The following is a 14,771-nucleotide window of genomic DNA, read 5'->3' as shown; positions in this document are numbered from 1 at the left end:
TCAAACATGCTGTGAGGTTCAGAAAGGAATCTGTAGGGAAAAGGAAAAAAAGGAAATGCAGCATAAAAGTATTGTCTCAGGACAGAACAGGTCAGAAGAGCAGAGGATGCAGATCCAGACATCCACTGGCAGCTCTTACCCAGTGGTATCTATCCCCTGAGTGTCCTTTGGCAGATTCTGCTGAAGTGACCCATTTGTTGTAGCACATATCCAGGGAGCATGAGCTGTGCCACCACACCAGCATTGTTTCAGATGTGTCACAGAACAAAAGAGTGGACCAAACAGGGACATAATTTTTGTTCCTTAAAGGGAGAAGACATTGGGAAAAGCTACCTGTAATGACTCTGTCCTTAGCATAAATTGAGGTGTTTACAAGGCCTTTGCTCTCCATAAACAAATTTGGAGGGAGAAAGTTATTAGTTTGGCACATTTTGCCAGCTGTGTGACCTATTTATACTCCTCTGTATTTTCACAAGTGCAATGTGCAAAAGGCAAACATCTGTCCATCTGAACAAAGACAGTAAGACAGAGATGTCCTGTGACACCACAGGGTACTCAGAAAGACCTCCAAGGAGGTTCAGAGGCTGTAAGGAGGAGGAGATGCCCTGCTCACAGCAGGCCTGCTTTCCTCTCCTGGATATACCAGAGCACTGCACACTGTGTCTATGGCTTTCCATGCATGGAAAAAACAATGCCAAGGAATTTTTTAGATAACAGTCTTACCAAGTGTAGTCAAGAGTTTAATGAAGCCAGCTTTCACAAATCAAGTGAAGAGCTCAGGACACAATCCAGAAGAGGATGTTGAGAAGTAAATTACTGCACTGACAATACATTGGGTTCCTATGTCTAAATTTTAAAGTATTCAATTGTACTTTGTGGCTATTTCCCTCTGTAACAACCAAGAAAGTTGAAGGGACTCTGCCCAGAAATGCATAATAGTTGCTTTACAATGGGTATCTGAAACTTCCATTTCCCGTATTTCCATCCTTACAATTGAGATTCACAGTCCCAAATCCTTCCATTAAATTACTGACCAAAATAATGCCATTGCAATTAGTACAAGCAGTGGAACAAAGTTTAGATTCTGTGCAAGTTTGGATGCAATCAAAAAAGTACATTTATTAGTATGTAGCAGATGCTTTTTAGCTTATCTAGTCATGTTAAATATTCAGCATTGATCAACTACCTGTATTTTTTAAAAAATTACCCATGACACAGATGGTAGTATCCAGATTACGGCAGCCACCAAAATTTGTGGTCCAGGTTTCCGTGTTCTTGCAGCTGGTGATCAATATGGCCAGACAGAGCAAAACTGTGCACAGAACACAACCACAGCATCAGGCCAGGCTGGATGAGGCTTTGACCAACCTGATGTAGAGGAATGAAACTCCCATGGCAGGGAGTGTGGAACTAGATAATCTTTAAGGTCTCTTTCCACCCAAATTGTTCTATGATTCTATTATTCTACCAGTAACCTTTTCTTTTCTTAGATGACCTTTTATATCTGTCTATTCCTTTAATATCTACTGCTTTTAAGGACCAATTTTATCCTACTTTAGGGAAAAACTATTCTTTTCCCTAATGGGAATAATCTGTAGCAACCACTAGTCAACTTTTCCAATAGATGCCCATTCAAAGGCATGTTCCAGAGACCCACATTAATTGCATGAAAAAATATGCTCTGGCATATTGCAAGTGCACTGAATGCTTGACATTTTTATGATTATGCTAATGTTGTGACATTTGATGGGCTTGATTTTGAAAAAAAAACCCATGCAATTAAGTTCTCTGAAAGAAAAGCAGAAAGAAAGAGATCAATCACTGAGAAGGCAGAAAGAATGAAAACTGCTTCTACCAGCTTTAGCAACAAATGTCTGCTAGTCAATGGCAAACATTTGAACTAGATATTTCAGATTTGTCAGTTTTACTGTGAAAGTAAAGAGCACTTGTAGGATGGCTTTCAATTTTTAGCACAAGCAGTGGCTTCACTTTCACCTCTCCCTCTGCCTTTGAAGTATAATAGCATTTGTCATGAAATTACTCTACCACTGAAAGAATTACAACTCTTAGAAAAATATTATTTCCATGTAGACAATTTCAAAATATGCATAACCCAATTAGGTCACAGATAGCCTAAATTAAAGTAGGAGAGAGATAAGATTTATAATGACCAATATAAATAATTTAATAATTCCTCTCACTCACCTAAAAACCTGAAGATTAACAGGAAGAACCAGAGAACTGAAAGATGCTCTACTGGAACAGCAGTGTTTGATGGCAGGAAGGCTATGTGGATCCGAGCTATGAAGTCAAGAAGAAACACAGAAGAGCAGCAGACACTGGAGGAGAGCCACAGCAGGATCCAACTGTTTATTTTTGGTACAAAACTACAGAAAACATAAGAAATGGCTACAGGTTAATTAAGCAACCTGAATTAATTTAGTAGCAACTATAGAAGCAAATTAAAAGCACATTCATTACCTCAGGTACTGTATACATTTAATCTCTTGTTAAAGACAACTACTACTCAGATTGAGTCTAAAAATAAATCTAACTTAATGGATATTTACTATTGGTGAAATCAAGTATCAGCTTAACTCCAAGAAATTCAATTCCTTACATAATACATAATCAAGGCAAAAATAGCAAGCTTAGGAAACTGCAAAAAGAGACTACAAAAAGGGGTTTCATCAAGAAAATTGCATTCATGGTCAATTTTTGGCAAATCCTGAGTTAAACTCTGAAAAGGAAGTTATAGAGAGGACCAAGGTAGAAAACTGTAGGAGCAGTTTCAACTCTTTTCCCTGAGACAGTGCAAGATAACAAATTTAAGTGAAAGAATTGGTCTGAAATTGAAGGGAAGAAATAAAATGGATTTTCAAAATCAAAAGGAATGAACCAGCAAAACACAAAGTCTAAGAAAATAATATCTTCAGCAACACTCAAAGACTTCTGCATTTTTTCTGTTCCTAATAAAATGTGTACGCCTGAACTTCATCCATGTTCTCAATATTTGGCTTTTTTTAGATACATATACTCTGGGATTAATAATGAAGAGCCACTTGATTTATAGAACGATCTCCTTTTATGATTGGCATGGCAACAGATGCAGCATTTCTCAAACAGAAGTGACATCTTGTGGGTCCCTCTTTTGCCATCCCTCCAATATGACATGAATCTTTCCTGAGTTACTTTCCATAAGCATAAAAGTAAACCCAAAGCTTCCTTCTCTTGGGATGTTTTATCTTGGAGAGATCTCAATATCCCAAGTAGTTCTTTCCTTGGCCATAGTCTCTAACAGACACTTCCTGCTTTTGCTGGCTGCAATGAGAAAGTTGACTGGCCAGCGGTGGTCAGAAGGGAAACAAAATCTGGAGGGACAGAGTGTTTATTCCTACTGAACTAGGTGCTTTAGGTAGGTCTACGCCAACATCTGAACCCAACTACAAACACACTGCCCACTAAGTTATGCACTTAGCAGAGGTACACCCCAAAATCTTAAGATTTTAACTATGACAATTAACTTTTCAGTGCAGACCAGGGTCTCAGCTACATGACTACTGAACCAGACCAAACATACTACAGTCTATTTTATCCAGCTGGGACCAAACTGTGATTATTTTGGGTAGATTTCATCTGATTATAATCCCCTAGAGTGTAGATGTTTATATCTGAGCTAGTTAATTTAGGTTGTTTGGGGATTTTAAGTCAAAGAAGAAAAACAAGTGTTTAAAGATGATTCATCTGACCTATTTTTGCTGCTCTACACTGCAATGGCATCAATCACACCTTAAACTTTGTTAAATCAAATGACTCAATCTCTGACTTGATAAACAGAACATAATTATTGGCATAGAAATTTTGAACAAAATGCAATCTTCTGCTTGGGGACAAGAAACTGCAGCCTACTAGACTCAGTACACCTAAATTCTTCTTCTCCTAGCACTCCACATATACCCTACAATGAAGCTACTTTGTTTTCCACCAGTAAAGAAGACCTTTGGCTTTTTCCATCTTAGATTTGTTATCTGATTTGTGTAATGCAGAGAAGTAAAATTATATTTAGCACAAATATTTTTTGCAACCTTTGTGAATCCAAATCAGAAATGGAATTGTGCCTAGGGCATTCAGTCTCAAACATCTGGATGTTATAGGTTCTACTAGATACAGAAAAATGCTATATCTGAACTTTGGTTTGAATTAATTTTCCTAGCCAAGCTCTACTAGTAGAAATAAACAGGGTTTAGCATAGTAGAATATCAGACTTTAAATGCACCATAAACTGATGCGGTTTTTTATAAACCCAAACCTGACTAATTAGGTTTTATAAAAAAAAAATGCTCATTATAATTAAATGTAATGACAATATCCATGGCTTTAAATTAAGGTTCAATCAGAATTAAAACAGCTTCTGCTAAATTAAATTATTTAAAATACAAGTTGAACTAAATAAGGAAAGCATGTAAAAATACAAAAAGAAAAAACCCAAGCTCACAGATATATATCTTTTCTTTATCAAATGGTGTTGTGAAAATTAATTTATGAAGTAGCCATAACTGTAACAGTAAAGTCAAAGTAAAATGTAAAATAAGATTAATACTTTCCAGACTTTCCAAGATTTTGGTTCCTTTTGCATTACCAGTTCTCTCATTTCAAAGTGCTGAATTCACAACCATGAAAACTTACAGCTGGGGTTACCCAGCATCTCTGAATATCAGGTTCAGAGCACCACACCTTCTTTCAAATTTAGAAACTTCTTTTGACAGCATTTGCTGATGTATGTGCTATACTGTCAAACTCCTTAAACCACTCACAAGTCATTCCTGAGACCAAAAAGATCAAACCTCAGTTCCACTGAACGCTGAGGGAGTCCTGACACTAATTGCAATAAGTAAAAATTACCCTCTGTAGAAAGAAGTGGAGGAGGTGTATATTAAGTTATTTGTTGGATTTCTTTTAAGGAGTCTGCCTTACCTTTGAGTCATTCTATAATAAATACCATATCATTGCTCAATTGTATGGCAATAGTGATTAGTGGTTCTGCAAATGTTTTGTTTGGGATTTGCATTTTCTCATCAAAGATATGTCTCTGCCTTCATATGCTGTCAGCCTCTTTCAGATGAGACAGCTCAGCACAGAGATGCCTCAAATATATCAGGAAGAAAAGAAAATATATTAAACCACAAAGAAATGTACAAGTGACACGCAGAGACTCTGAGTTCAACCACAAGGGCTTGGAAATTAAGGGAGTTGTGGCAAAATATTTTGGGTTGACTAAAATACCATGCCCTGAAATTTAAGCTACTTGTTTGAAAAAGAAATTTCAGAGACTAAGGCAGAATGAAAAGCAGCAGGGGATTTCAGCTTCTGCTCCCAATTTCTGGCTTCAAAATCTTTTTACTTTATTTTACAAGTGAAACTTTGGGGGATATGTATATTATAAGCAGCTGACAAATACATGCAGTGTAGACCTTCAGCCATGAGGGAGTGGTTAGTAATGAGGAAGAGATAATAGTGTGGAGCCACCAACCGCTTCAGAGCTCCTGAGATATCCCTGAGTTTTAATAGGTCTCTCCCACCATACCATGTGGTCGAGGAGCTCCAAACTCATTTACATTGTGATGATAATGTTGAACAGAATTTGCTGTGTCTGAAACCAAAAGACAGTTCTTTGGGGTTATTGATTTTGTTAAGAAGAATGGAACATTTTGTTAAGATGCTCACTTACTGCTGGCTATCACTATAATGCTATGATAAGAAATATCCATTTATAACACTTTTTAGCCTTGTTGGAACAAAATGAAATTATGCTTTTCCTTCAGCATGTCTAAAACTGTAAACCTATAGTAACTCATCACATCCTTCATATATGCTTTTAATCAACCTACTTCAAATATGTGTTGTGTAGCCAGTATGATCATATCAACAGCTTGAAATTAATGAACCTTAACTGCCTTTAATTCTAAATGGATAGCACTGCAAGTGTGAAGTAGCCCTACAGTTGAAGAAGCAGGTGTCCATACAGACTAGAAAGAGGACTGAACCACAGACTCTGGCTATAGGACACTCCTGATGTGAAAAAGTTCATTTAGAGCCTGCTGCTTACTTAGGCATGCGGTATAGCAACATACCAAAACATGCTGTTTTATCTTTGTCAAGTCTTCAGTTTTGTGAATTATGATGGATAAAAAACTTTAAAGAATCTAACAATTAAATTAGTTTATTGATTGTTTTTTTTCTGTAAAAGGATTTTCTAGACTGCTGTCTCTAGATGCTGGCATCCTATACACAAAATATAATATAAGCAATCACTATGTTTCTAACAATGTTCTTTAAAGATGGAGGACAAGTGAACAGAACATTGAATTTTCTAGTACCAGTCAAAGTCTGAGAACACCAGAAGACATATCATTTGGAACTAAATGAGATGAAAATTTACAGTTTTAGGATACCCGTCCATTAGGTGTGAGGTGAACTCATTCCACACAAATCTGATGTAATAACAGACAGACTAAAACTAGCAGCCTCACAGCCACACAATGTATATTCTTCTACTTAAGGTTTGCATTTCCACTCAAGACTTGGGCAACTATTCTATTTCACATGATCAATAACTGGCTGCTCAAACAGTATACTCTACTGATATAGCCTTCATCTGATCTGTCAGTGGATTCACTGTCCATGAAAGTCTGGAACAGAAATACAGCACTCATTTAGAACCACAGAATGGCTGAGGTTGGAAGGAACCTCTTGAGTTATCCAGTCTAACCCCACTGCTAAAGCAGGGTCACCTACAAACAGCTGCCAAGACCCATGACTAGACAGTTTTATATCTTCGGGGAGGGAGACTCCACATGTTCTCTGAGCACCCTGTGCCAGTGCTCGGCCACCTGCAAAGTGAATAAGTGTTTCCTTGTGCTCAGAAGGAAACTCCCGCTTCAGATGGAGCCCATTCCTTCTTGTCTTGTTGTTGGGCACCACCAAAAAGAGACTAACAAAATCCTCTTTGCACCTTCCCTTTATAGATTTACTTACATGGATAAGAGCCTCCCTGAACCTTCCATTTTCTAGGCTAAACCCTTCCAGCTCCATCAGTCTTTCCTCACGAGAGAGATGCTCAAGTCCCTTAATCATCTTCATGGCCCTTCAGAGGACTCTCTAGTATGTCCAAGTGTCCCTTGTGAGGCCAGAACTGGACACAGCACTCTACAGTGGCCTCACCAGTAATTCAGAAATGGGAAGGATCTCCTGCCTTGACTAGAACATTCCTTGACTGGTAACATTTCTCCAGTATGGCCCAGGGTGCATTTAGCCTTTGCTGCAAGGGCAAGTTTGCGGCTCATGACAACTTGGCATTCACCAGGACAGCAGGTTGTTTTCTGCAAAGCTTCTCTCCATCCAGTTAGGCCTCTGCCTGTGCTGGTGCATGGGGTTGTTCCTCTGAAGGTGCCAGGCCTGCCACTTCTCCTTGTCCACCTCTGTAAGGTTCTTGTCAGCCCATTTCTCCAGCCTGTCCAGATCCCTGAGGATGGCAGCACCACCCTTTGTAGTATCTATCAGAAGATAATATTGCGCCCAAAGTGTAGAACTTAGGACTGACTCCTCATAATTTTTTCCAGCATCCACAGCTACAAAGCCTCCTCAGTAGCTACCAGACCTTTCCTTCTTGGGGGAAGTAAGGGATTCCCAGGTTCCCCAGGTACAGCCACTGTGCTCACTCCAACAGCACAAGGGACAGCTGTATCTTACAGATAACCTTTTAATTAGGCAAATTACATTCCTCATTAGAAGGTCATCATTAAGGCACTGAAGTAAAAAAGGACTGTGCCTCACATTGACACATTGACAGCGATTTGTGTTCTGTCAAAACAAGCATCATAAAGACAGATTCTTTCTCTTGAGTATTTTAAAAATACTTTAACAGCAGTTTCTTAACAGAAAGCATAAAGCAATATTTGAATGGGGTGTGGGAGGGGAGAAATGGTAGATTTATAAGAAAAACAAGGAGATTTTTTTCCTGTAGAAAAAGTGTCACAAGGTTCAAATAATTTAAAATATTAAATTTATTGCCTGATTGAAATTTGCTATGAAACTGGTACTCCAGGGAACTGACTAAACCCCTTGTCAAATGGTAACTTATAAAAAAAGGGAAATCATTTATTTATGCTAGAAAACAAACAAAAAGATAGTTGGTTAATACTACTCTGAGGCTTACTCTACCTCTTCTTTATAGCTTTTAATTAAGTCCTATTAACTTACAATCAAATCTTGAGTTATATTTAAATTTATTGAATTCAGGAATTATTCCAACAGCACCAGACTAATGAGAGAATATAAGGCCATAAGAGTTGCTTGTATAAATATTGTCATGCCTCTACATAGCAACTTTTTCTTCAGTTTTTAACATTATTACATTTAAGTGGGAGGGCTCTTGCAGGCTGCATATTCCTCACTCATCAGTCCCATTTTACAAAACATGTGTTTAATGAGGCTGTGATCAAAATCAATTTTACAAGTTATCATAAGCAAAGAGCTTTTGGACTACAGTAGAGTAAATGGCTACAATTCATCAGTCCGCAAATGGAGATCCAAAAATGGAAAACAACCAAGTACTCAAAGGACCATCAAACCCCAAAGAGAAGCTTTTATGATCTCTAGAGTAGACACTGTATTAAGGCAAATTGAATTAATCCCAAATTTATTTAACAAGGCTGGACTGATATAATTCTTTTACCGTTTACTTCACAGTTGTTAATCATTAAATACATTTTAGATAGTCATTCAGATATTCATTTTACATGCAATAACATTTTTATTGAAGTTGACATAATAGTACATCTTAAGAACTCTTTTGAAAATATTCCCTTAGGAAAAAATTATCTGCAAAGTAAAGCCACTTTTGTGTGGCTCATGGGTTAGCCAATCTTGTAAATAAGTGAACATGTATCATTGTGACACTATTCTAATGCCATACATATCCCCTGATTTAACATACACAGTAAATGCTTTGCCTGTGTTTATTTTATGAATATCACTGATTCACTCAACCTGGACAGGACAAAAGAGGAACTACAGAGATTGTAAGCTACTGTTTTACAGCTATCTTGTTCTTTCCTGTTTTGAGAAAGAATTTAATCAGACTAGACATTTTTTTTTCTGTTCCTATAAGATCCTCCTCTGACTTCAAGGAAACTCCTCCCAGAAAAGTTACTTTGGCCCTAATCCTGAAAGCTGATCTGTGTCAATGGATATGCATAATATCCCACTGAACTCAATGGAGCTCAATATGATCATGAAGGTTTTGTTGATTTAGTGTGAAGAGAAAAGCATAAGGCACAGGTTCCCAAGGTAAGGCCTGTACATATATTTATGGTGATTAACTGGCTTGTGTTTAGCTGCAAGTCACACCAGCCCATTTTCCTAATGAAATGTAGCTGGAATTCAATGAAGATAATAAAAATGTTTGAAATTCTTAAAGTTACTTTTCTGTCCTGAATTTATATTCATTTCAGTGGCTGACAATCTTTTTTATAAAAATATTTCAAAATTGCCTTATGGAAATAGAGTTTTCGAGCCCCTTTTCTCTTAATCACCCAATTCTGTTACACAAACAGAAATTGCCTCACTTAGTACTCTGCCTAAAAATTTGTGTTCTTCTGATCATAAACCTCATTGATCAGAACTGCAGTGAAGATGAATTGCATGTGACTGTCCTGAGATTATTCTTCACAAAATTTTACCCAATTTTGAAAGTCTCCTTTAGCAAAAACCTAATAAACCTATAGCCAACAAAAATTCCTCAAGATTTTTCAAAGAGTTTAACAAGCTGCTTGTAATTTTTTCTGGCTTGTTGAAGGAAAGGGAGTCAAGAGGAAAATTCCAATAAAACTGTATGTAAGCCAGAGGTTTGTTTATGTTTGTACGGATTAGCATTCACACATTTCCTGTTACTGGACTTCCTATTAGTGATGTTTAACTTTAACCACATATCCTGGGTTAAGGAATAGCTCCTGAAATCAATTTCCTGATTAGGCTAAGAAAGGTCAAAGGTTAATTTTGTAGCCACATGATTAAGCTACCAGCAGCTACTGCATAGCCTTGTTTTAACATATAAAGTTACTACAAATATTAGCTAAAGGAGGGGGCACACTCTGGTGAGTACACAGAACTGTTGGGGAAAAATAATTCCAGAGTCTTATTCACTCTGAGTGAAATTTACTCTCTCCACATGCACACATAGAATCCACATCTGTGGAGACATCTCTCAAACACGGTGAGGGCAGCCTGACAACCTCTAACTTGTTCATCATTTTAAACATGGCTGTGTGACCACTGCCAGAGCCCAACAGCCAAGAAACATCCTGCTGTACGTTATATTCCAGACTTCCTTCAAACACTTGTTACAGACCTTGAAGAAGAAACAAGGTTTATGGTAATGTAAGAATCCACAGACTTATATTTATCATATTCTCAAACAAAAAGCACAATGATTGCTGCTTCCTTAGGAAAAAAAAAATTAACAAATGGATGATGAATTTGCAAACAACACTGCAGCAGATACTGCTGTTGTACCAAATCAGCAGAAATTAATGCATCAGTATTTTTTCCATTTAAATACTAAAGTGAACAATCTTTTGCCCAAACACTTCAGATGAAACAAGAAATATCTTTAAAAGTTTGTGAAGTTTCAGCCTGGAAAGATTCTTGTCTCCAGCAGTAAAATTGATTCCTTTTTAATAGTGGCACGAGTAAGACAGCCCATTGACACATATCGATACCAATGAGGAATTCTAGAATTAAAGATGATTATCCAGATTCGTTCTCACTGCAGAGCATTGCCCTTTCCTGCTGAGTTCTTCTCTACAATTTCATTCAGTTTTGGTAACTTCCTAGCATAGAAGATGGCTGTCAAGTGAATAAACCCCACGTACTGACATTATAATTTTCTTTTAGATCTGTGAGACAGGTGATGGGAAAACTTGACATTCGATTTAGTGAAGATAGTGTTGGTATTTAGTTAACTCATTATAACAATTACAATATTGAAGATTTAATAGAGGGCTCACAGGTAATTAAGCAACTTTGGTTGCAAGTCATAGTTTCAAAAATAAAACTTGGTTTGACCCAAGGCCTACATTGTTAATACAACCACACTCTTTTGGGCGTTCCTCTCTGTCTAAATTATCATTTATGTTTGTATCAGTGTGGCAGCATTTACACTTGTTTTACACAGGGAATGCTGTAGCGAGATAGAGGACACAATCAGTCATCAGTCTTTACTCAGGATTTCCTGACTGCATGTGAACAATTACAAAATCTTCTTTTCTTTTCTTTTCTTTTCTTTTCTTTTCTTTTCTTTTCTTTTCTTTTCTTTTCTTTTCTTTTCTTTTCTTTTCTTTTCTTTTCTTTTCTTTTCTTTTCTTTTCTTTTCTTTTCTTTTCTTTTCTCTTTTCTCTTTTCTCTTTTTTCTTTTCTTTTCTTTTCTCTTTTCTTTTCTTTTCTCTTTTCTTTTCTTTTCTTTTCTTTTCTTTTCTTTTCTTTTCTTTTCTTTTCTTTTCTCTTTTCTTTTCTTTTCTTTTCTTTTCTTTTCTTTTCTTTTCTTTTCTTTTCTTTTCTTTTCTTTTCTTTTCCTTTCCTTACAATCAAATCTAGTTAAATTCTAGTCACAAGGTACTGGATTTTCACATTTAGGCTGTTTTCTAACTAAGACATAATTTTTGTGAATCCTTCATAATAATTTAGCCTTCACTGCTTATAAACAACAGAAATATAAGTGGATGCACCTGAGCTGTTCTTTATTCCTTTGCGGACTTAACATTTGGAATTCACTTTTCCAGCCACGTGACTGGTTCTACCAGTCAGACAATGTAACTTTTGTTCTCTAAATAGGTTTCTTAAACTTTATAAACAGCATAGCACTTGAAAAATATGTTCCACCATCCAATAAAACCAATGAAGATTACCTGAGAAAAAACAACTTTGAACAGAAAGAAAAATATTATGACTTTTTTTATATTTGAATTTTTTTTATTTTTTTTCCTGCCTGGCTATAGGTATCCTTTTCAGATTTTAAAATACTCTCTTTCTTTCCTAACATGCAGTGAACAGGGGAGAAGGATTTCTCTTGTCACATTCAAACCAACACATCACTACAAAAGCACCTTTACTGTCTGCCCAGGAGCTGCCACATCGCTGACCTCTGCCTCCTTTTTCTCCCCATGTCTCCTGATTTACTTTGGGTTTTTTTCTGGTCAGCAGCTTTGACATTTTACCAGCTGATTTTGGTTATCTGAAAACGTGAAATTCTAGGACTGTTTACATTTTAAATTGTAAACCCTTTTGTAGAACATGTGATGACATTTCAGCAGCTCAGGCTCCTCTGATGTAAATCCTCCTGTCCCAGTAATTGACTACACTGCAGGTACATATTCCCTGTATTCTCCACTTGGAATACGGCAAGGTCCACGGCCAAGGAATCTCACTTTCTACAGTGCCTTTTCCCTCTTCTTTTTTCTTATTATTGGGAGTGTCTGTTCTATGGCACCTGGAAAAATCACTGCATTTTTCAGTCTTTTGTTTCCTTACTGCTTATAATGCCTGCATGCACACACCCAGCAGGTACAGAATTACTGGGTAAATTACTTTGATAAAAACACCATTATTGGCAGCAAAATTAATCTATGTCCTGTGCCATGTGTCTAATGGTGTGTAACTGTATTCTAATAGTTCTGAATCTGCAACCCAATTAATGAATGTTTTGATCATAACATTTCTAGGGTTTTTTTCTGCATTTTTGGTGAGGGAGAGTTGAATAACTAATACAAGTTCGGTCATGTAGAAATATTTCACACCTCTCAACTCTATTTCTCTGAAATCCCAGAGAAACAGCTACTGCTCATGAATGGTGGAAGTGTCCACTGCATAGGCAGTGAGGTAGATTATCTGTTTCTCTCCCGTGAGAAATACTGCACACTTTCAGCATGGATGGAAAAACTGTTCAGTGCCCTTGCTTTAAATGACAGTAGAGCAACAAAATATATAATCAGATTCTGGGAGACTTGGGTAATATATTCTCCTAACATAAAAGGTGTTCATCCCTTGTTTTCAAAGAAACTGCCCTAACCACTAAATTAAAGCTTGATCAAAGTGCCCTAGTGTGGCTCTGCACGGCATCACAGAGCAATACATGAACTTCCACTGAATTCATCTAGAACCCAAGTCTGACTTTAGATTCCTGTTGGAGATGAAGGGAGAAATCTGGCCTATAGTTCGATATCGCTATTCTAGATTTCCTAGAGTATACAGAAACTATACTGTACTGTACTGACTGCTGTCATCTTCTGTCAAGGTAATACCACAGTAACTCAAATGAAGTTACAGTGACTTACAGCAGTACAGCTGATAACAAAACTTGGCTCGATATCCTCAAACATAAATGGATATTTTATCTGTTCAGCACATGCTGTCTTCTTTATTGAAACTGAAACAGTGAGACAAAAGTCAGCCTGAAGAGACCAAAAGAAACCTAAATATGTATTTTTTTCTAAGCCTATGAATATTTTATGATTTATGGTTTCCATAGTGCTTATTTACTTTGTTTGTTCAACATTCTGAGTTGTCAGAATAGGCTCTAGACAGAGCAACAGCAGAAAAATGGAAAATTAGTCAGTAACAAACAGAGTTTTTACATTTTTCCTTGGGACACAGATATGAGGATGTACACATTATCAATGCTTTGTAAATAACATACTAATTGTTCACTTGTCCCAAACCAGCACTTCCACACTCCCAGAAAGTATTAAATGCACAGTTTTAAAATTATTCCAGTCACGTTAAAATGTAGAAAAGCCTCAATAAAAAATATTCATAAAAGGAGAAGACAAACCAGGTATCTTTTGAAAGAAAACAGTGTATTCAAAACAGTGTATTCAATCAGTTTATCAGATTAGCAAGTTTCTTACTAATATCTACGAGATGTTTTCTAGTCATTTATTTGAGCAAATAGTTTCAGAAAAGGTTAAATATTATGAGGGATTTCTTTAAAATCTGCATTATTAGTATTTCTTCCATTCATCATTCTTTATTCACCAGAATTAAAACCCTATTTGTACTTAGATTTTTGGCATTGGTTTTAAATGTATAACATTTTGCTTCTTCGTTTTAGGTAATGCCAAGGCAGGAAATAACAAAGATAGACTTGCTTGGGAAATGTACAGTATTTTTGACTCTGTGTTTTCCAAACTCTATGTTGTCTTCCAGTGAAAGGCAAACAGAAATATTTAAAGTACTTAATTGCCTCTCCAAGTTCTACCTAAACTCTTCCTTAAGTCACACTCTTTCCTTTCAGTGAACCTCAACAAGGCAAACTGAAAGCTTTCTTTGTTATCCTGGTCTTCAGCACCTGAATGGTGCCAAACAAAACCAATTCAGAGCTCTTAGCCAAAGGGCTTCTTTCTCTGACTCCTCCTCAATATCAAATAGAGAAAAATGAGTCTTTTTCTTTTCTCTCAGTATTAACTAACAGCAGAGAAAACAAAAATATCATCTCCCTCACTTACACTCATCTTCCTCTTTTTTTTATGGTTTTTTTTTTGAGCCTCTTTGATTTCTCATGGTTACTATCCACCTACATAAAGATGTTACCCTTGATGGTATGAAATGGCTTTATGTGGAGTCCTTGTAATGCAGCAACTCATAACCATAATATAGGCTAAAATGTGTGATCCAAATTGCTGTGGTTTCAAAATTTACCAAAAAAAATGTATATCCTA

The 14,771-nt window shown here is 36.6% G+C and overlaps 1 long non-coding RNA gene across 1 annotated transcript in view; it reads right to left on the bottom strand.

The window, feature by feature from the left end:
• Window positions 1-1,190: 1,190 nt before the first annotated feature.
• LOC148185238 (uncharacterized) overlaps window positions 1,191-14,771 on the bottom strand; it is a 67,412-nt gene continuing 53,831 nt past the window's right edge. The window contains exons 3-4 of the long non-coding RNA XR_015772928.1: window positions 2,206-2,387; window positions 1,191-1,312 (exon numbers count right to left, since the gene is read on the bottom strand). This is a non-coding gene — a long non-coding RNA (uncharacterized LOC148185238). The remainder of the gene's footprint in view (window positions 1,313-2,205; window positions 2,388-14,771) is intronic.

Source organism: Pseudopodoces humilis, chromosome 1 (genome assembly GCF_049639895.1).
Source record: "Pseudopodoces humilis isolate 2021_Gansu_Grassland_sample_001 chromosome 1, ASM4963989v1, whole genome shotgun sequence".
Classification (NCBI taxonomy): Eukaryota; Metazoa; Chordata; class Aves; order Passeriformes; family Paridae; genus Pseudopodoces; species Pseudopodoces humilis.
Note: the sequence above shows the minus strand (reverse complement) of the source record. Positions and strands in the feature narration are given on the sequence as shown.